Raw genomic sequence first — 23,823 nt, forward strand, 5'->3', positions numbered from 1 at the left:
AAAGGTTTTGAAGAAAAAATAGTCTTTACTTGCAAATAAACAAAATCACTCTTTTAGAGGAATGAACAAACTGACAAACGTAAAGCGCTCTCGTGGAGGGTAAAAGGCAAAACACTGACTTTCATTAAACAATGGCTTAGATCTTACTTCTTGGAGCAATGAACAAAACGAACCGACAACTAACAAGGGGAGACAGGACAATATATACATGAGGTAAGTGGGCACAGGTGGACACAATCAGGGGCGGGGCAGACACTGATGATGGCGGGAAAAGGAACCAGAGCAGGAAGTAAAGGGACCTGGAATGAGACAAGGTGAGTACAACATAAAACAGGAAGTGGAACATAAACTAACATGACACAACTTAACATAATTGACGGGACACAACAGTACCCCCCCTTCTAGGGCCAACTCCTGACGGCCCAGGCTGCTCAGGGTGACGATCATAGAAGTCACTGATGAGTGTCTTGTCCACAATGAACGTTGAGGAGACCCACAAACGTTCCTCAGTGCCGTAACCCTCCCAATCAACCAAGAATTGTCGTCCTCGGCCCCGTTTGCGAACCGCCAGAAGTCTCCTGACTCTGTACACCGGGCCGAGCACCGGCCCAAACCCGCCGACAGTGTCGGACCATGGCATGCGCGGATGGAACCTTGACTTCTTCCTCATTAGCAGGGAAGAGAGGAGGCTGGTATCCATTAGCACACTGGAAAGGGGAAAGACCCGTGGCAGCCGAGGGGAGAGTGTTGTGGGCATACTCTATCCAGGTAAGGTGATCGCTCCAAGTGGTCTGCTTCTGGGACACGAGGCACCTGAGGCATGTTTCGAGGTCTTGGTTCAGGCGCTCTGTCTGACCGTTGGACTGCGGGTGGTAACCGGAAGATAAGCTGACGGTGGCGCCGAGGAGCTGGCAAAACTCCTTCCAGAAGTTGGAAATGAACTGTGGTCCTCTGTCGGAAACTATGTCACTGGGGAAACCATGGATTTTGAACACGTGAGTTAACATGACCTCTGCCGTCTTCTTGGCAGAGGGAAGTTTGAGCAGAGGAATGAAATGTGCCATCTTTGAGAAACGGTCTACCACCGTCAGGACGGTAGTGTTACCTTTGGAGGGCGGTAGTCCAGTCACAAAGTCCATGGAGATGTGCGACCATGGTCGCTGAGGCACTGGGAGGGGCTGGAGAAGACCCATCTGGGCCCGGGACGAGGTCTTATTCCGGGCACACACTGGACAGGCCGCCACGTACTCGGAGACCTCTTTTTTCATGGCCGGCCACCAGAACCGCTGCTTTATGGCAAACATTGTTCGTCGGACGCCCGGATGGCATGTGAACTTGGACGTGTGAGCCCAGTGGATTACCTGAGAGCGTAAAGACACAGGGACAAACAAGCGGTTGCCTGGACACTCGCTGGGTGCCGGGCTCACAACATTCGCCTGCTTCACATCTGTTTCTATCTGCCATGTTAGCGACCCAACCACACAGTTCAGTGGAAGGATTGATACTGGTTCCTTGGCATTATGTTCAGGCTCAAAGAGACGAGACAGTGTGTCTGGCTTACGGTTTTGTGTACCGGGCCGAAAAGACAATATGAAGTTAAATCTGCTGAAGAACAGCGTCCACCGGGCCTGACGTGAATTTAGTCGCTTGGCTTTCCTAACATATTCTAAATTCTTGTGGTCAGTCCAAACAAGAAATGGTTGCTCCGCCCCTTCTAGCCAGTGTCTCCACTCCTCCAAAGCTGCTTTGACAGCTAGTAACTCCTTGTTCCCCACATCATAATTTTTTTCAGCTGAGGTCAACTTACGCGATAGATAGGCACAGGGGTGCATCCTGTTATCCTCGGAGGATCTCTGGGACAACACAGCCCCGATGCCCTCGTTGGATGCGTCAACCTCAACCACAAACTGTCTCTGGGGATCCGGAACAGTGAGTACAGGTGCCGTGGTGAATCTCTTCTTGAGGCATTGGAAGGCGGACTCGGCCTGGGAGGTCCACTGAAAGGAGACTTTAGAGGAGGTGAGAGCATGCAAAGGTGCGGCTACAGAACTGAAGTTGCGTATAAACTTCCGATAAAAGTTGGCAAACCCCAGGAATTGCTGAACCTTTTTGCTGCTATCAAGAGTGGGCCAGTTGGCCACCGCACTGACCTTGGATGGATCCATCTGCACCTGATTGGCGGTGACAATATAGCCCAGAAAGGAGACAGTGGTTGCATGGAAGTCGCACTTTTCAGCTTTCACATACAACTGATTCTCAAGAAGCTTCTGGAGAACTTGGCGGACATGCATGACATGAGACTGACTATCTGGGGAAAAAATCAAAATATCATCCAGATACACGAAAACAGAAACATTCAAATACTCTCTCAAAATGTCATTTACCATGGCCTGAAATACAGCAGGAGCATTACATAGTCCAAAAGGGATGACCCGATATTCATAATGTCCGCTTGGGGTGTTGAACCCCGTTTTCCACTCGTCTCCCTCTCTAATCCTGACGAGGTGGTAAGTATTCCTAAGATCGAGTTTGGTAAACACTTTAGCTGTTTGAAGCAGTTCAAATGCTGAAGACATCAGCGGGAGTGGGTGGCGGTTCTTAACAGTTATTTTGTTCAATGGGCTGTAGTCAATGCATGGCCTGAGCGACCCATCCTTCTTACCCACAAAGAAGAATCCTGCACCAGCAGGTGACGAAGAGGGACGGATTATCCCCGTTTTCAACGAGGAGGAGATGTAATCGTCCATGGCCGCACGCTCCGGTCCCGAGATGGAGTATAAGCGCCCCCTAGGGATGGGTGCGCCAGGCAGCAGGTCGATGGCACAGTCAAAAGGACGATGAGGGGGCAGTGACAGAGCTTTGGTTTTATTAAAAACCTCCTTAAGGTCATGGTAGCATGAGGGGACCTTGGAAAGGTCAGGAATATCTGAGCTTTTAACCGAAACTGCAACGGTTTGTGGGATTCTACAGGACTGTTCACAATTCCCTCCCCATCCCTTAATTTGTCCTGAACCCCAATCAATCTGTGGGTTATGTGTCTTTAGCCAAGGAAACCCCAAAATCAGTGGATGTTGTGCTGAATTGAATAGATGAAACTGCATTATTTCTACATGATTATCCCATGAAGGCTGCTTATCCAGAGAGCGCCCCTGGTGGCTTGGATGTCTTGTTGCAGTTCGGCGCCGTTCTCTCTCTCTTTCTCTGAGGCGGTTATCAACTCGGATAGACATGGAAATCAGCGATTCCAGGTCTTGTGGTAGTTCTAGTGGAGCCAGGTGGTCTTTGATGGTTTCAGATAGTCCATTCCGGAAGGCGTCTATTAATGCTGGGGTGTTCCAGCCACTGTCTATGGCTATGGTACGGAACTCTATGGCATAATCTAACACTGGCCGTGGGTGCTGTTTGAGCTGCATGAGTACACTGGTGGCCTCAGCGGCAGGTGAAGTAAGATCAAAAATCCTGCTCATAGTGTCTTTGAATTCTGTGAAAGATCCACATATACTGGAGTCTCTTGACCACTCGGCAGTGGCCCATGCGGCAGCTCTGTCAGTTAAATGGGAGACCATAAATGCTACTTTAGCCTCATCTGACACAAACGCAGCTGGGTTAAGTTTGTAGTGCAGGTCACACTGGACTAGGAAGGTTCTGCAGTTGCCAGATTCACCTGAATATTTCTCTGGCGATGCCAACCGCAGTGGGACAGGAGAGAAACTGACCTCGGCCTGATTAGCAGCAGGATTAGCATCAGGTGGCGTAGCAGAAATCGGAGCTGTAGCAGTTGCCTCTAGATGAGTGAGGACTCTGTGGAGCTGTTCTGTCAGCTGGTTCACCTGCAACGTGACAGAGGTTTGGAAATCCTCCTGGCGATCTGAAAGGTCCTTCACTCCATGGCTAATGGTTTTTAGCTGCCCCTGGTGCTGATAGATGATGTTTCCCTGTGCAGACAGGGCAGTCTGGAGCGTCTTGGGGTCGGCTGAGTCCATATTGGTCGGTTCGTTCTGTTAGGAACCTTGACTCAATAGCTTGGAGGACTCAAATGCACGACCCAGAGACAAAAAGGTTTTGAAGAAAAAATAGTCTTTACTTGCAAATAAACAAAATCACTCTTTTAGAGGAATGAACAAACTGACAAACGTAAAGCGCTCTCGTGGAGGGTAAAAGGCAAAACACTGACTTTCATTAAATAATGGCTTAGATCTTACTTCTTGGAGCAATGAACAAGACGAACCGACAACTAACAAGGGGAGACAGGACAATATATACATGAGGTAAGTGGGCACAGGTGGAAACAATCAGGGGCGGGGCAGACACTGATGATGGCGGGAAAAGGAACCAGAGCAGGAAGTAAAGGGACCTGGAATGAGACAAGGTGAGTACAACATAAAACAGGAAGTGGAACATAAACTAACATGACAAAACTTAACATAATTGACGGGACACAACATTATTTCATTGGAGCAATCCAGTTTTGTTGACATCAATGCTTTATTCTCTTTTCTTGTGTTACTAAGATACTTGTAGTTACACTTTAATGGATGCAAACCTGTCATTTTGGAGAAACCATCTCGAGTGAGCTAGAATTTGAAAGTACACAACCGGGGGGAAATCTGCCACTTCCTTCAGACTTCCTTACAGAGCCCCTCCTCCAACACACATGAACGCTCACATGACACGAGATAAGTTTGTGCACAGATCTTTCGGCTGCAGGCGTCTGAACCCCGCACTGCTGCTGCATTCGTTTCTTGACTGGCGCTCCGGACGGATGGCGGTAAGTTGTCACAGGCTGATTAAACTCAATTCGAGGCGTCTCTTGCCATTTTTATTTTTTGAAAGGTGACTTGGTAAGTGGAAATGACTGTCTTTTTTAATTTAGTTTGAGTGTATTTCTATATTCATCTAATTCCACCCCCACTATCTGCTGGCGTCATAGCCATAAGGACGGGGTGGAGAAAAGGGGGGAGGCTGGGAGGGGGCGGGTAGACAGTCTCACGCATAACTTCAAAGAGACACCTAGATTAACATCAAAGGCTTATAACACACCAGTGTGAAATCACACCTGCCTGTTATAACACCTCACATCAAAGGGCAAACATCAAAGGCTAATTATTCAACTCTGAGGGGCAGGGGCCAGACAACATAACTTCAAAGAGTCTGCCTTAATCAACACATCAAAGAATTAGACAACAAAAGGCACTACACAGGGGGGCTTTTCACACCTACCTGTTATAACACACATCAAAGGACTAGACTACAAAGGGGTGTGAGGGGACAGGGGCCAGACAACATAACTTCAAAGAGACTATCTTAATCAATACATCACTAAACAACAAAGGCACTACACAGGGGGGGCTTTTCACACCTACCTGTGATAACACCCATCAAAGGATCTCGAACAATGGGAGGCGGGACTTGGCTCATTAACATGATTGTACCCAATCACATCAAAGGATCTCGCAATGGGGGGCGGGACTTATCTCATTTGCATAAGTAGGGAGAGGTGTGACCTGTCACACCACCTGTAACTTTTTTGACGAAAGCGGTATGGTTACTACTACTCACCTTTATATTTAAAATACAACACACACACAAAGTAGTAGCATGTAGGGTTAAATAGAAGAAAAATAAGACATTTGAACTCACCCTGCTTGTGACAAAGCAACGCCTCGTGTTATATGATTGTTGTTGTTATAAATGTGGTTGTTTTAACATTAATTGCCCAGCTATTTTCAGGAACAGGAAGCAGCAGTCCAACACACAGTCCTAAGATTGTCCTGCATAAACTATTGAAGAATTTGACTTAACAGGTTTCTTCTTTGTTTGTTTGTTTGTAGCCTTTATTTAACCAGGTGAAGCCCCTTGAGATCAAAAGATCTCTTTTTCAAGGGTGACCTGCAGCACGTTAGTTACACATGTAACATAAAAACAACAGAACAACAATAAGGATGACATACAACATAATGTACAGGGTACAGTTTACAAAACTCTATTTACAGTGACAGGTACCATGAGTATCAAACAGCATGTCACCCAGCCGAGTTTTAAAGTGATGCAGGGGAACCAAAGTGCTCAGTTTTAAACAGGTTTGCAGACTGTTCCAAGTTAGTGGAGCTGCACAACTAAAAGCGTTCTTCCCTAAGACAGTCCTAGCATTTGGCACATTTAATAAAACAACATCATGAGATCTCAGGCAATACGTACTTTCAATTCGTCGAGAGATCAGAGAGCAGATATAAAAAGGTAGTTTACCCAACATGGCTTTATAAATGAACATGTACCAATGACTGAGCCTCCGTACAGTTAGTGAAGGCAGACCTGCCTTGGCATACAGGGTACAGTGATGAGTAAGTGCTTTAAAGTTAGTAACAAATCTCAGAGCACTGTGATACGCAGCATCTAACTTTTCCAGGCAATGGGCAGGTGCATTCATATACATCAAATCACCATAGTCCAGTACAGGTAAAAAGGTCACAGTGACTAGCCTTTTCCTGGCTTCAAATGAGAAACAGGACTTGTTCCTGTAGAAGAAACCTAGCCTAACCCTCAGCTTTTTAAGCAGATTAGTGACCTGAAGTTTAAAAGTAAGACAATCATCAATCCAGATACCAAGGTATTTGTAACAGGCAACAACTTCAAGTTTTGTTCCTTGCGTAGTTACAATATCAAAAACAGGCTCTGGTGTCTTTTTTGCTTTTGAAAAGAGCATTACCTTGGTTTTATCCACATTTAAAAGAAGCTTTAATTCAGAGAGCTGAGTCTGAATAATGTTAAAAACAGCCTGTAATTTAACAACAGCCTCTTTAATAGAGGGACCTGCACAATACATTACAGTATCATCCGCATACAAATGTAAAGTAGCTTCATCCACATTATCACCTACGCTGTCAATATATACTGTATGGAGAATAAAAGTGGTCCTAAAACAGAACCTTGTGGTACACCATTAGAAATGTTTAACCACTCAGAAGACAGTCCATCAAAATGAACACATTGGGACCTTTCAGAGAGGTAGTTCACAAACCACCCCACTGCAAGGCTGGATATGCCAATACTGAGTAGCCTCTGCTTTAAAATGCGATGATCGACGGTGTCAAACGCTTTGGAAAGGTCAATAAACAGAGCTGCACAACTCTGCTTATTATCTAAAATACTAGTAATGCCATTTACCACTTTCATTGTGGCAGTGATGGTGCTGTGTTTCTTTCTGAATCCTGACTGATGTTTTGACAGGATGTCATTTGTACATAAAAACTCCTTTACCTGTTCACTCACTAAGCGTTCGAGCACCTTAGCCAGAACTGACAATTTAGAGATTGGCCTATAGTTATTTAAAATAGTTGCCTCCCCTCCTTTCAGTAAAGACAAGACATAAGCAGACTTCCATACTTTTGGAATTGTATTTGTGCTGAGTGAGAGGTTAAAAAGAGAAGTAAGAGGTGGAGCAATACAATCTGCAGCTATCTTTAAAAAGAAAGGTTCTAAGCTGTCTGGGCCAGCCGGTTTCCTAGGATCTAGCTTAGATAAGGCTTCATGAACAACATTAACAGTAAAATGAGTAAAACTGAAAGGGTTTTCCAGACCACATTGTTCAGAGTCACGGATTGGGGTGTTCACAGAAGCAGAGTTAGTGACAGAATCAAACATAGAACCGCAAGACACAAAATGCTCATTAAAGCAATTTAGCATAGTAGCCCTGTCCGATATAGAGCCAGATGCTGTGGTAAGGCACGGAGGTAGCTCATTACGGATCTCACCGGTTGATATCGATTGTATTGCTTTCCAAAATGTCCTAGGAGTATTTAGGTTTTCTGTGGTAACTGACAAATAGTACTTCGACTTTGCACTTTTGACATTTGAAGTGAAGCTATTCCTTAGCTGCCTAAAACGCAGGCACTCTATCTCTGAGCCTGATTGCCTAGCCTTTGCCCAGGCCTTGTTTCTCTCATGAAGGAGACTGGACAGCTCAGCAGAAAACCAAGGATTGTCTCGTCCCTTCACTCTAAATGTACGCAGGGGTTCATGTCTATCAATGATCTCCATAAAACCAAGATAACAATAAGACCATGTGGTTTCCACATCAGCACACAGATCGATTTTACCCCAATCAAAATCAAACAGATCATGCACAAAACCCTGCTCCACAAAATGTTATATGTCTCTCTTGATGATAATGCGAGGTTTAACCTTTTGGACCTTTGTGTCCCTAATTGTGGCTACAACACAGTGATCGCTCAGATCATTTGCAAATACTCCCACAGATGAATATTTATGGGGAACATTAGTTAAAATGAGATCAATTAGGGAGGATTTATTAGGGGACTTAATATTTGGGCGAGTAGGACTGTCCACAATCTGAGTAACATTCAATGAGATACAAAGGTTTTTAAAATCCTCTGACACTGCAGTTAACCAGTCCCAGTTAAAATCTCCAAGTAGCACTATTTCCTTGTAGTCTAGTTGTGATAAAAGATTTGCTAGTGAAGACAAGGAGTCTTTGACAGCTGAGGGGGGTCTGTAACAACTCACCACCATCACCTGTTGACCCTTTGCCACTTCTATATTTATGGCTAAAAATTCAAATTGCTTACTGATCGATTTGGAAACTAATGTGGTTACACTGAACTTATTCTTAATATAAATGGCAACGCCACCACCTTTATTAAGCCGGTCGGTACGATACACATTAAAACCATTTAAGGCAATGTCAGAGGCCAAAATAGACTTGTTTAGCCATGTTTCTGATAAGACAATGACGTCAGCGTCAGTCGATTTTGCCCAGATACGGACAAAATCTAGTTTACCTAACAGACTGCGCACATTCAAGTGGATGAAACCCAAACCAGACCTAGCTTTAAAATCAGCAGGAGTAGCGATCTGACTACTACTACTGGGCGGACCAGGGTTAGGTTGTACATTTCCTGACAGTAAAAACAACAAAAAAAACAGGCATCTTTTCCTCTTAAATGACACAAATACATTTTCATCTAATTTAGAAACACCGGAAAAGTCTGCGAGAGTGTGATTAGAGCTTAAGAAGCAGTCCTGAAGAACCATCATCGCAGGAAAATAAAAAAGACAAACATATTTTGTCGAGCAGATTGACTGTGACAAGGCAACCGGTAATTGTTTGAGCAACACATCCGAACCTTTGCAGGGGATGCCCACTGCGGGTGGCAGAACAGACCTGAATCCAGTAGTCTTCTCAGAATGACTAGAGATCTTCTCATAGTCCAAAACAGTTAACAGGCACAGTAGAATCCCGATATCGGCCATTTTCAAAGACCAGCACACAGTATCCGCGATGTTCCTGGAGCAAAATCAGCACAGCAGCAAAGGACAGGCGAAAACAGCAGCGTGGAAGCGCTCCGGTCCCTCCGTGGTATCCCCGAGGTGAAAGCAGGCCTCTGCAACAGCAGAACCAGGACAGGTGGAAAGCAGGCCCCAGCGGTGGTAAAATCCTCCTGCGTACAGCAGCACACGCCCGGTGGAAGCAGGCCAAGCCCGAAGCGTGGATCCACTCCGTCTCTCCGCGACGACTCAAAACCTCTCCAGTACAGCCTCTACAGGTGGGAGCAGGCCTCCGTAGATCGCAGGCAGCAAACAGGTGTGTGTGTTTCTCTCTCTCAGGTGTGCGTGTTTCTCTCTCTTCTTACCGATGGTTTGAGCTCTCTGTGTGTTGAACGATTGCCAGCGGTTCCGGGCAACAGCCGGCTGTATAGTCTCTCCCGGTCCAACGAGAATCACGTCAGCTGGTCCCAATTGTTATCTGTGTTGATTATTCTCGCGTCGAGGAGAGAAGCTTAAAAAGGATACTAAATGGAGTCTCTGAGATTGTTTCAAATTGGTACTTTAATTAATAAAAAGCGTGGTAATGTTACAAACAGGATATTGTTCGGACAGAAAAGCAGCTGTCCTCTGGCTCTCGCTAGCGGAGAAAGAGAGCGAACCTCTCAGGTCGCGCTGTTTATATATCCTCTGCTGACTCCTCCCAGCGGGCCGGCTCTCCACGTTTCAATGTCCATTATTACGCATATCAGAGGATACAGACATTGTACATTCAATATATATTTAAACACGCCTTTTCTATTCCTTAACTCTTTCATAACTTTTCATTTAACACATTCTAAATGCTGTAATCAATACTCCTAAAAATACAGGAAATACTTCACAGCAGTTTGGTTTCCGGTCGTTCCGAATGTTGTCACATGCTACCCACATCTGTAAACAATAACGTACTCAAATAAACTGTACCTTATCCAACAATAATAATATCTCAACGTCTATAGTTGTAGTGTTGAAATCAGTGTGGTTTCGCTGTGCAACATCATATCATATCGCTGCTAAATTCACCTCTATAGTAAATGGTATATTAGCTAACCGGAGATGAAGGATTTTCAGAATAAAAGCTTAACAATTGGTTGTGCACAAGAACTTCAAGTTTTTCAGTATAAAACAGCATTTAAACTGACAGTATGTTTAAGGTGCACTATGCTATCAAAACATTGATTTTAATTTCTAACACCATATAACGGGAAAAAACAAATTTAACTGATCTTTTTCATTTATTTTAATAAAAAAAAACACACAATGCTAACAGTGAGCCTCTGAATTAGCCCCGTGCGAAAAATGCTAACCTATTACTGCACCGAAAATCACTCCTAGCTCCCTTATTAGTTATCCTAGCTGCACATCCAACACATTGTTTATGATCGTAAAGACACAGAATCTAACGGTGCCCACCTCAACACTGAAAGATACAAACTCGCGAGGTTATCAACAAAAACGTACATCAAAACAAGTGGCGCCAGGTACTAATAGGAGCTAGGCTAACAATGACTTACCTTCCTCTTTGTCTGGTCTAAACTGGTCTTCAATGGCATTAAAACGATAAAAACGATGATGTAGTTAATCCATAGGTTAATATCCAATGTGACTGTCCCCCCTTTGAAATGTTCTGATAATCTATAAGCAATAAAACTGCAATTCCGTTATCTGCTGTCCGCTCTGTGCTCCGTGCGCTCTGGGTCCTGCAATTCCTGCTTCCTTCTGTAGTAAACAATAAGTAAAGTCTGCTGCGTAATATACTTACGCTGGCTGGCATTCTTTATACTTTACGCAGGACCATATCTCTGGAACCCATTGGTCGATTTGGGTGATTTAGACCTTTTTCTTAACCATTACATTCAAAGGAATATATGGGCAGTTCCCAAATCCACGTAAACATTACCATTGCGGACATAATAGAGAAGCAAACGAAGCATATCTGAAAGTACAAGCCTGGACGGCAAAACTTTATACCCAGTATATTGCCATAAATATGATGATGGATTATCAGTAAAAAATTCTACGTGACACAAAGACATTGGATTAACCTTGAGCGGCGTTTTTATTCCGTTGAACACAACTTTTGATCTCAAATCAAAAAAGGTAAGACGTAATTATTGTAATATTTTTGAAACCGGATGTTGTTTACTTTCTCTTTTCTGGCTGATAGCTCCAGGAATTCGGTGTCGTACAGTGATGACATTACATGTGTGGAATCTGTGGAGTCTCAGCTTTAATCGGATATCTTGTTTGTGCAGTTACGATAAGTAATAAGGGCATTTCTACCGTGAGTGCTGTGCAAAAGTCCGTTAGCATTAGTTAGCATGTTTTCGCTCCATGCTAATTCAAAGGCTTGGTATTACTCTTGTGTTTCTTTTAGCTAAAAATGATTCACATTGTCAGTTAGCTGAGTTTCTTACCGTTAAAAGGGTATGGAACATTAATAGTTTCATGTTAAGAAGCCCTGAGACATAGTCTCGTAAAAAAACGGTGGGAGGGGTCCACTGGGGGGACCCTCGGGCTTAAGAGGTACAAAGTTGTAGTTGGTTGAATGGTCACAAAAAGCTGGCTCCAAAAGCTACTAAATACCCATCAACCTTCATGTTAAAATGGCAACTTTTACAGCAGAATAAACATTTACAGCCTGGTACAAAAATGGTTTCAGTCTCTATAGCTAATTTCCCACAACATAAGCTTAATGTCTTTGTTTTCACCAACAACAAAAAGATGCAGGGCAAACCTGCAGGTATATTTAATCTAGGAGAGTTTTTGTAGCTGTACAACATTGGGGATGCACATTCATACAATCTTTGTTCTGTGTAAAATTGGATTAAAATATTTTGCAACACTTATAAGACTTTAACATTTCACTTCATCATGCTAGTAGTGTCTATGGAAGCAACACAAGCATATACTGCATGGTAGAGTCACAGGAAACACTGAAAGACTGTAAGTCTGGGATATACCCACTTATTTTTCCATACAACGTGCACTTTTTCTTTTTTTCTAGAGTAGTTAACTATGAAGAAATCAAATCAATGCCGGAATGGTCAGGCAGGCTGATAACAGCTATTCATAATTATCTCACATATGGTCATTAATGACATCTAAATACAGATTTAACATACAATCATCATTATTTTGCACAACAAAGAACATTAACAAATTATGCATAAGGGGAATTCTCTATTTGAATAAAATTACAGCACTTGAATGAAAGATAAGGTTAAATCTGCTGTCCCACAATGCTTCTTTTTGCTACCTAATATTTAAAAACAAAACAAAAATACAGAAAGCGGAGGTAAGAACAAGCAGTGACAGTCCGAAAAAAACGTTCCAGCTCCAATAAAATGTGAAGCATTGCAAATTGATAAACGGTGACAGTGAGAGTTATATAAGCCACTGTGGCAGATCTGAGTCAGTTAATGTGATTCCCCCTAGCCTGACCCAGCCGCTTAGAGAACGCACATTTCTTGATGTGGAATAACAAAAATGTGCATGAAATCCAAGTGAGTGCAGGAGGGAATGAGATTCATGAAAGAGGCAAATAACCACATCGAGAGACTGGCAGCCTCCGTCATCGGCCACACACTGTACCTCATAGTTGTCCAATATAAATGAGAATCTAGTCAACAAAACGTTTTCTCATTCATTAGAAACATATTATACATTAGTGTCTAATGAAAGCTCACTGTTATCACACATGCAGCGTAATTCAGAGATGTCAGACAAAAGACATGTTCATCACATTTTCCATTAAATCCATCCACCCACGTTTCAGAGGTTGTTGTTTTTATATTTTAGAAATCAATTTCACCCACTACACCCTCCCCTGTTTCACTCAGGTTGCAAGGTTAACACTCCAACCAGGTGAGAGGCTGACAAAATACTGTATGAGCACAGAAGACTGTCAAGGGCACCTCTGGCACTCAGGGTTGTGATGGATAAACAGCCACACACACAGAAAGAGCGCTCTCCTGCCCGCGAGTGATTCACAGACTGCTCAGGACCAACAGATGACTTTAAACGTGGCATCCTCTATCGCTTCAGATGGCTTGGCTGTGGCACTTTGCCGCCTTTCAAGAGGCAGGCCGCATAATGTCAACTGGCTGGCTTTGATGGCGCATTTAACTTTTACTGAATGTGCTAAGGGAACAATCCCTTATCCAAATGTAGCCAGGTAACAAAATAACACATCAAATAGGGCAGCTTCTGTGGACCTGTCCTATGTTATTCCAGTGTTGGTGTTCACACCAATTTCACACAGCAGGATTTGCCCCATTGGACATGGGCTGTGAGAGCTCAAAAGTAAACTGGATATAAAGGTTTAACTCTTGAACCAATTTGTACTAGAAAAAGGACACTGGTGAGACTGACAGCTAGCGAATGATAAGACAAGAATTGTTGTTTGATTTATTTATTTTAACCACATGCGTTTAGCAAAAGTAGGATTGATAGTGGATTGAGGCATTTATCTATTTCAGTGTTACAGAGAGCCACTGTCTCCTCTGCCTTCTGTAGACCCATTTTGACTTAAATTGTCTCTGTTTAGTTTGGAAAGTCATTTATTCTTGTAATAATTAATTATGTTTTATTTTATTTAAACAAAGAAGATAATATTGGGGGGAAACTAATTAATAAATCCTGGCAAAAGCAGACGGCAACGAACAATATACATTTTGCAAGCTTAACAAATGTAAGCAAAGGCATAACTTAACCTCCAAAATGTCAATATTTAAACCTGCATTAAACTATTTAAAAGGGTGTTACGATACATTAACTAACAAGAAGTTTGACTTAATATTTTAACAGGGACTGTCAGGGTAATGTTTACAGGCATGCATTAAGCCACAGAATTTAGGATGATGGCCACTGGGGAAATAACTTTTGTTTAACCGCACAGCTCAACAGTGAACAATTATCATGCATGTCACAATCCATTTATTAATACGAACTATCGCTCATAAAATAATATGCAAGAACCTCTTCTCAGTGTCTGCAGAGACTTCTCTATATCCCTGTCTCTGTTCTTCTCGCTGTTCCAGTGTCCTACATGAGTGTGACAGATCTGTAACAGAGACCTTGGGAGCAGCTGAAAAGGTTTGTGTGAACAACTGTCAGTGGGATCTCTAATGGGAACACCATGCTCCTAATATACAGTCCATCTGTAGCATGCACAATGAATAACAACAGCTCTTTGTAATATTGACTCCTCCCTGCTCCTCCATTTTAATGATTATGCCTTTGTCCTTTGAGGTAAAAAGTCCTGTTGGAAACATTCCATTACTGCATTACATGGTGAGGGGGCTGTGGAGCACGAGGCTGCCTCTCCTGTCACATCAGCTCTTTATTATTCATTAGGATCTCTTTCTTTTCCCAGCGTAAAAGGACCTTGATAAGCTATGTTTATTCATACACTAACCTTTTTGAATATTTCCAAAAGCTCTCCAACAAAGACCTACCTGGCATACCTAATACCTAATCTTTGTTTCATTATTCAGTCCTTATGCTCTCACTTCCTGCTTAAGATGCGAAACATGAATTGTGCATCCACACTTCTTTTTCTTTGTCTTTCCTTATTGCTATCTCCCTCTGTCTCTGTAACTGTCCCTATCCCCTGATTGCACTATCATTTCATTATTTAGCTTTTTATGGAGGTATTTTTTTGGGTCAGTTTTTTTAAAATGCATTGCATTAGTTCTCTCTGCCGTTTTCCTCCTCCCCCTCCAGTCTGCCCTCTTTTCTCTGGCTCTCTCTCATTCAGAAGTCCTTGCCTCTGCAGACCCATCCCTGAGGGCAGCCTACTGATTAGTGCAGTCCCCCCCCACCCCCCTCTCTTTCCACCTCCACGTCATTTGCCCACACTTTTTTTGTTTTAATTATTTATTGCATTGAATGTTATTGTCACAGTATGCTCTTTAAAAGAAAATAAGAATGATTGCACCTGTGAAAGTCTATAAGATGACCCTTCAGGCATTACCGTCAAAATGTATTCTCCTATCGTTGTTTTAATATGATCAATATCTTGATATATTTCTCCAAAAACCTTATTTTTTCTTTATAGTTTGACATTATGATACACAATGTAGACTATATACAGTATAATCCTACATTCATTAAGATTAGCTCAGTTTAGCATAAAGACTGGAAACAGGAGGAGAAGATATTTTGTCCAAAGGTAAGACAATAAACCTATAAGTGCACACCTACAGCTTATTCACAAACAGTTTAAAGTCAATTGAATGTTATTGTGGTTTATGTGCCAAACGTTGGGGGGTATTTTTCACAAATGGGATTTGTGTCTGACTATTGTAAGAAGTGATGTAGCAGGTATGTTGCTGTAGTCAATCCCAGTTGACATTGTGTGAGAGGCTGGGTACATTAAGGACCGCCCACCAGTCAATCACAGGGCTGAACTTGAACTACATCCTTCAAAAAGTTATTTTCTCATGACCGAAGGGTTGGGGCAGCGTTGTCTTTTCACCTACAAAATGTTCATCATCACTAATTATCACACATTTTGGATCAATCCGGGTAAGCAGGATGAGCAAACCCATGTGTGTTGGTGTAAAACGTGACGAAGCAGGTATGTTTTTTTTTAATACACTTAAAGACAAATACAACTAAAGCATGTCAAATGACATTTAAAAATAGAACCCATCCATCCATCCATCTTCTCCCGCTTATCCGTGGTCGGGTAGCAGTTCCGGCAGAGAGCCCCAAACTTTCTTTTCCCTGGCGACATCAACCAGCTCTGACTGGGGGATCCCAAGGCGCTCCCAGGCCAGCGAAGAGATATAATCCCTCCACCTGGTCCTAGGTCTACCCCTTGGTCTCTTCCCAGCTGGACGTGCCTGGAACACCTCCCTAGGGAGGCGCCCAGGTGGCATCCTAACTAGGTGCCCGAACCACCTCAGCTGGCTTCTTTCGACGCGAAGGAGGAGCGGCTCAACTCCGAGTCCCTCCCTGATGACCGAACTTCTCACCTTATCTCTAAGGGAGACACCAGCCACCCGGCGGAGGAAACCCATCTCGGCCGCTTTTATCCGCGATCTCGTTCTTTCGGTCATGACCCATCCTTCATGACCATAGGTGAGGGTAGGAACGAAAATGGCCCGGTAGACAGAGAGCTTTGCCTTCCGGCTCAGCTCCCTTTCGTCACAACGGTGCGGTAAAGCGACTGCAATACCGCTCCCGCTGCTCCGATTCTCCGGCCCATCTCACGCTCCATTGATCCCTCACTCGAGAACAAGACCCCGAGATACTTGAACTCCTTCACTTGGGGTAAGGACTCATTCCCTACTTGGAGTGGACAGTCCATCGGTTTCCTGCTGAGAACCATGGCCTCAGATTTGGAGGTGCTGATCCTCATCCCAGCCGCTTCACACTCGGTTGCGAACCAATCCAGTGAGTGCTGAAGGTCGCAGACCGATGAAGCCATCAGAACCACATCATCTGCAAAAAGCAGTGGTGCAATCCTTAGTCCACCGAACTGCAGACCCCCCCCCCCCCACGACTACGCCTCGAAATCCGATCCATGTATATTACAAACAGGATTGGTGACAAAGCGCAGCCCTGGCGGAGGCCAACCCTCACCGGAAATGGGTCCGACTTACTGCCGAGGACCCGGACACAGCTCTCGCTTTGGGAGTACAGAGATTGGATGGCCCTGAGTAGAGACCCCCTCACCCCATACTCCCGCAGCACCTCCCACAGTAACTCCCTGGGAACCCGGTCATACGCCTTCTCCAAGTCTACAAAACACATGTAGACCGGATAAGCGTATTCCCAGGCCCCCTCCAGGATCCTTGCGAGAGTAAAAAGCTGATCTGTCGTTCCACGACCAGGACGGAATCCGCATTGTTCCTCCTCAATCTGAGGTTCGACAATCGGCCTGACCCTCCTTTCGAGTACCTTGGAGTAAACTTTCCCGGGGAGGCTGAGTACTGTGATGCCTCTGTAATTGGCACACACCCTCTGATCCCCCTTTTTGAAAAGGGGGACCACCACCCCGGTCTGCCACTCCTTTGGTACTGTTTCCGACTTCCACGCAACGTTGATGAGACGTGTCAACCATGACAGTCCCTCAACACCCAGAGCCTTCAGCATTTCCGGGCGGATCTCATCCACCCCCGGGGCTTTGCCACTGTAGAACCCAAAAAAACAAAACTGCAGTAAACTTTCAAAATGTAATCTGTGTGTTCGCATTCACCCTTCATATTGTATGAAGAGAAATCAATATAGATTTAACATTTACAATCTTAATTAAGGCTGTCTGTTCCACTGAGCCTGATACTCCTTTTCCCCTCTTTTCTACAGCTTCTAAAATGTCAGCACATAATCATGTTCCTGTCCAGATCCATTTGTCTTCTATAAGTGGCTCAGCAAACCTTAACCTGCTTCTCTATTATACCTACAGCGCTTGGATAGATACAGCAGTTACTGTAGCACTAACACACATGTTCTTTTTGCTCTGTGACCACATCTGCCTGTCCGCCAGCCACCCATGATACTTGGCAGGCTTTCATTGGCGCTTTAGCAGCACGATTGGCACTGTCGGCACAATGCTAAGACATCGGCCAGCTGTAAGCCCAGATACTGATGTACAAACACAGGCACTGGTCCCAGTTAACATGGGTAATCTGCAAGGTTTCTAGAGCAGCAAGGTTCAAAGACAAACATGGCTCATGTCCAAGACAGGAGATACACTGCACATACCTAATACACTCAACACACACACTTGTGCTTTCCATATCAGCTAGTAGAACTGATACAACCTGTACCTCCCCAATATGTTTGTACAATTGTAAATTACAAAGAATTCCCCTGAGGCATTCATGTAATTTGTAACCCAACTCTTGCCTAAGTTAGCTTTTCACTGGCGCCTTTAGAGCACTAGTAAAGAGGAAACTGCATCTATAAAAAAATACATTTAACGTGTAATTGCAGGATTGATTCCTGAAAAATATATATTCCTATGGTCTTTCTTTTCACATATTTTCATCAAAACACAGCACTGTAGCTGAGCTTTGACCTCACACGCAGCACCACAACTACAGATACAGGTGGAGAACAAATTAAGTGCAGCATGAAGTATCTCTTTTAGCTGAGAGCTGTTGAGTACATCAAGAAATCTTTATTAGTGAAATGAATTTTCTAATTTAGCAAATGTGCCGGCTTACAATTAGTATGTCTGGTTGACTTATTTTCCATTTCTACTTTCCTATGTGCTCTCAGCCTTATGGCACTGTCAATCTCTATATAGATCTGCCTGCTTGTTTTCACTTCTCACTCCCATTCTTTCTACAGATGAACTGTCACATCCCCTCCACTGAGCATCAATCCACTCTCTGCAATCTGCCCCAAAGTTAGTGATGCCAAATCCATGACGGCCTCACTCAATCCACATTTTCCACCCAATGAAATTTGAGGACACATAAACCAAACCTTGCTTGGATATGCACATTCCGTTCAAACTCATCAATCAGGCCTTGTGGGAGCTGCTGTGCTCCAGATTGGTTTTTAGCTTTCCAGTGAATTGATTGAGAAATAGAAACTTAAAGTAATGTGTTTGCCAATAAGTTGCCTCACCAGCTTGATTTGAAATGGCATTTGGGCATCTCGACTACCTTTACCTACAATCGCAAAGGTTTTTTGATGGTACTTTGGAGCACTCCTACCTTCTCTGTTGGACTTACAAACAATGAAACTAATTTAAAAGTCTCATGGATATTACCTGCTACTGTGAGAAATAGAAGTGTATGTAAAGCAAGGAGAGTAAGTAAGTGAGAGAACGGGTGGTGAGAGAGACATCTCGACAGTGAGAGTATAAATCTAGAGGGGGGGCGGGCGGGGCAAGAGCTGCAATTCAAATGCTACAATCTGACAGAATAATTTATTGCGTTTCTGCAGCTTGGTAAAGAGTTTCTGATAAATGGAGCAAGTCACACTGAACTGTTATCAAAAAATGAGATGGGAGTCATGCCAATTGAGAAAATATATAGCAATAATCTGAACTATCTATCCATCCAATCAGCTATACCAATCATTGTTGAGGGTCATGGGGAGGGGGGCTGTAGTCAGTTGACATTGGGTGAGAGGCTGGGTACATCGTGGACCGGCCACCAGTCAATCACAGGGCTGAACTTCAACTACATCCTTTCTATAAGTTATTTCACCATGACCGAACGGTTGGGTAGCATTGTTTCTTCTTCTACAAAATGTTCATCATCAGGTGAAGCAGGATGAGCAAACCCATATATGTGTTGCTGTATAAACATGAGTAAACAGAATATTTAGGTCATTGACATTGAATTTCAACCTCAAAAACATTAAACAGAATAAGTTCAGTTGAGGACCTCAAATCATTGTTGAATGCTCTACAAACAGCTTACATCAACTGATTCTAATTTTGAATGCATAAAATATAAAAAGAACAATGTTTCCAAACTTAAAACACAAATAGTTTTCCATCTGTCTTCCTTCAAACATCAAAAGAGATTTAGATAATAATAATTTTAATAATAAGTATTTCAAAAATGTAATTGAGGGCTGCCACATATTCAGCATCTTGCTGACAAGTTTGTTTACATGATGCAGGTCACCTCTGATGTTCATCTTTTCAAATGTTTTAAAGCAGGGAGTACTGGTTGGTTTAACCTTATAAATAAGAATCAATTGGCAGACTCAACGAGGGGCTTTCTGTGCTTTGTCTAGTTAATATTTAAATAGGTTTGCTTCGTGAGTTGGCTGGTTTGCTTTTGGAATGGTTCTGCACATTCTTTCATGTCCCTGTAATATAATCTCGCTTTCACTCTGTTTGCTGAAAGATTGATGGAAAGTCCAGTAAATATAAATCAGCGTTGTTTGTAAAATAAGGCTATATGAATCAATATTATCACGAACATTGTTGTTGTTTTCCCGTGCAAACATTTTTTACATAGCAATTACAACTACTGTATTTCCAACATAAATACAAAAGAAAGACATTGCTTAGATGTTAACCTCCAAGGTCTGAAGCAAAATCAGCCTCCTCCCTTTCTTCAGAGGACTAAAGCTCAAATGCTTTTTACATTTAACAAACCATAAGCAAACCACATGAATGCAACTACACTGCAACAGAAATATTAGAGCAGCATGTCATCTGTTTTTTAATTCTTACGTGACTGCCAAATATTAAAATATGTTTAATGGCGTGGGGATCATCATTATAAGATGACAGGTCTTTGTGTCGCTGTGTCCTCTGAGATTCTGCTGCAGACATGCTGGGAATCTGTCTGCAAACAACACCTCCAGCTGGTGAAATACAGGTGCAAGCATAAGAAAAATAATGAACACAATGTACCTCCCTCATTCCAATGAAAACGCATCATGTGCTGTAAGGTCAATTACTGCATTAGCAAATGAATATTACGGCAGCATGCTGATGATATGGGTGAATGTAAGGTTATATGATCGCACATAAAACAGTAATTTGCAAAAGTGATTGCTTGCTTAGTAAACACTTTCGATGGCCAAAGCATGCAGAGACAAGTTCCCTGATTGCTTATTGATCATGAATGAGTACCTCAGTGAGAGGAGATCAGATCAAGGTTACAAGGTCAGTCAAACAGTCTGCTATAGGCCTGGGACAAATCTGTTATGAATGCTTTACGATGTTCATCAAAAACAGATGTGTTATTGTCTTAATGTAAGGCACTTCCTTTTTATTATTTTTATTATTATTATTATTACTGTTTATATATAGCCACACTATACTGTAGGAAAGGGATATTCAACTCAAATTCAACGAGATCCAGTTAGAGAAAATCTCCCTATGCAAAGGTCCGGAACATCAAAATGTCTACGTTGCTTTATAAATTAGTGTGAAATATATGGAAGTAACTGTAGCTTTGTCAACGTCTGCATGTAATCAACAACTGACCGCCAATCAAATAAAGAAAGTGCAATTCATAAACAACAATATGTATTGTCAATTAACATTGAACTATACAGATATACAGTAAATACTATGGATATGTGTAATGTTTTGAAAATATGTGCATCTCAAAAGTGATTAATTTTAGATAAATAAAATAAAGTTTAGCAGCAGCTTGAGTTTCCCTTTTTCTTTGTTAACCGTTTCACATCATGACTGAACAGTTTCAGCTGATTATAGAACAATATCAGTCTTTACACATCATAACAATTGAACAGTTTTAAAGTTTCTCTTTCTTTCCCTCTTATATTGCAGTCCCCCACTCACTTTATTTTAATTCAGTGCGAGAATTGAGCTGGAGCCAGAAGTTTAAATCTGGGCTGAAATGGTGTCAGGGCCATTCTCATACACACATGCAGGTGCTCATTGGTTAGCCTCGGTTAGCCTGCCCTGGAACGATATTTAGTTTTTTTAGGAGAGACAATATTCGGGGATTTAGGGATCTTTCTCCATTTTTGCAGACAACGTTTTTAGTGTTTAGTTGACTTTTTAAATATTGAAGTTAAATGCATCAACCTGGTGCATTTTGAGAGCAAAATGAATGTATGGATACTAGGGGTGTAACGGTTCACAAACATTTCGGTTCGGTACGTACCTCGGTTTTTAGGTCACGGTTCGGTTCAGTACGTTTTCGGTACAGCAGAAAATTATCACAAAACATAACATATTTTTTTTAAATTATTATTAAACTGTGAATAATGTATTCACTCAAATAAATACAAAATATAATAAAACAAACATTAAGGTGCAGCATTTCGATTAACTGAAATAATCTGTATTTGAACTTTACTGTACTAGTAGGCCTACTCACAAAACATAAACTATTAGTTTTGGGTTTTTAATTATTATTAAACTGTGAATATTCACTCAAATAAATATAAAATATAATAAAATAAACATTAAGGTGCAGCTTTTCGATTAACTGAAATCATCTGTATTTGAACTGTACTACCTAAGCAGCCAGTTTGACATTAGGACTTGCTTGTCATTGTATTTTCATGTTATTTTAAAGAAAAATGTACTTGTCCACATTGCTTGCCGAAAGGGCAGATCTGCTGGCACTAGCAACGTCTCCTGCTGTGGAGAACACCCTCTCGCTAGGGACAGAGGTAGCAGACACAGCCAGGTAGCGCTTTGCTAACATGGCAACATAAGGATATTTGCCGTTTGTAATAGCTTTGGCTCGGTCTGATGTTTTTGCGAGTGGTGGAGGCTTAAACGCTAGCGGGAGTTGGGTTTGCACAGTCTTTTGGTACCGGTGATATTCACGTTCAGGTGATGCCTTTTCAAATGAGTGTGCAAGCTTGATGTATTGCCAGCCGCGTAACCAATTGTAGTTGAACAATGCCGACAAACAGCTTTGGTTCGGTCCACCTGTCTTTGTCCGTCATCCTTGTACGTAACTGCGAAACCAAAATGTTCCCAAACCGGAGACTTCAATGATGCTGGAGGATTTTCGAGCTCAACTTTATCTGCGTTCGCCATTTCGACAGTTCTTCAAATTACTGACTACATTTGAACGCATCCCTCTGACCAGCTCGTCCAATGAAATGACTTGTTTGCTCTATGACGCGTTGAACACAATGGGAGAAAATGACTCTGAATGCTGCGACGCAGCACCTGAGATTACTTCCAAGAAGTTGTTCACCTTCTCAATTTTTTACGTAATTGGCACTGTTGTGGTTCAACGTTAGGCTAACTGATGTTTCATGCTAACTGTTGTCTGCTAATTATGTGAGAGAAAGGGCCCGTACCGAATAATTTCGGTATGGGTACGTGTACCGTTACACCCCTAATGGATACTAGGAGTGTAACGGTACACGTACCCGTACCGAAATTATTCGGTACGGGCCCTTCGGTTCGGTACACGTGTGTACCGAAGTGTACCGAACGAATATAACGTTAAACGTAAAAAATTGAGAACGTGAACAACTTCTTGGAAGTAATCTCAGGTGCTGCGTCGCAGCATTCAGAGTCATTTTCTCCCATTGTGTTCAACGCGTCATAGAGCAAACAAGTCATTTCATTGGACGAGCTGGTCAGAGGGATGCGTTCAAATGTAGTCAGTAATTTGAGGAACTGTCGAAATGGCGAACGCAGATAAAGTTGAGCTCGAAAATCCTCCAGCATCATTGAAGTCTCCGGTTTGGGAACATTTTGGTTTCGCAGTTACGTACAAGGATGACGGACAAAGACAGGTGGACCGAACCAAAGCTGTTTGTCGGCATTGTTCAACTACAATTGGTTACGCGGCTGGCAATACATCAAGCTTGCACACTCATTTGAAAAGGCATCACCTGAACGTGAATATCACCGGTACCAAAAGACTGTGCAAACCCAACTCCCGCTAGCGTTTAAGCCTCCACCACTCGCAAAAACATCAGACCGAGCCAAAGCTATTACAAACGGCAAATATCCTTATGTTGCCATGTTAGCAAAGCGCTACCTGGCTGTGTCTGCTACCTCTGTCCCTAGCGAGAGGGTGTTCTCCACAGCAGGAGACGTTGCTAGTGCCAGCAGATCTG

Source organism: Pseudochaenichthys georgianus, chromosome 3 (assembly GCF_902827115.2).
Source record: "Pseudochaenichthys georgianus chromosome 3, fPseGeo1.2, whole genome shotgun sequence".
NCBI lineage: Eukaryota > Metazoa > Chordata > Actinopteri > Perciformes > Channichthyidae > Pseudochaenichthys > Pseudochaenichthys georgianus.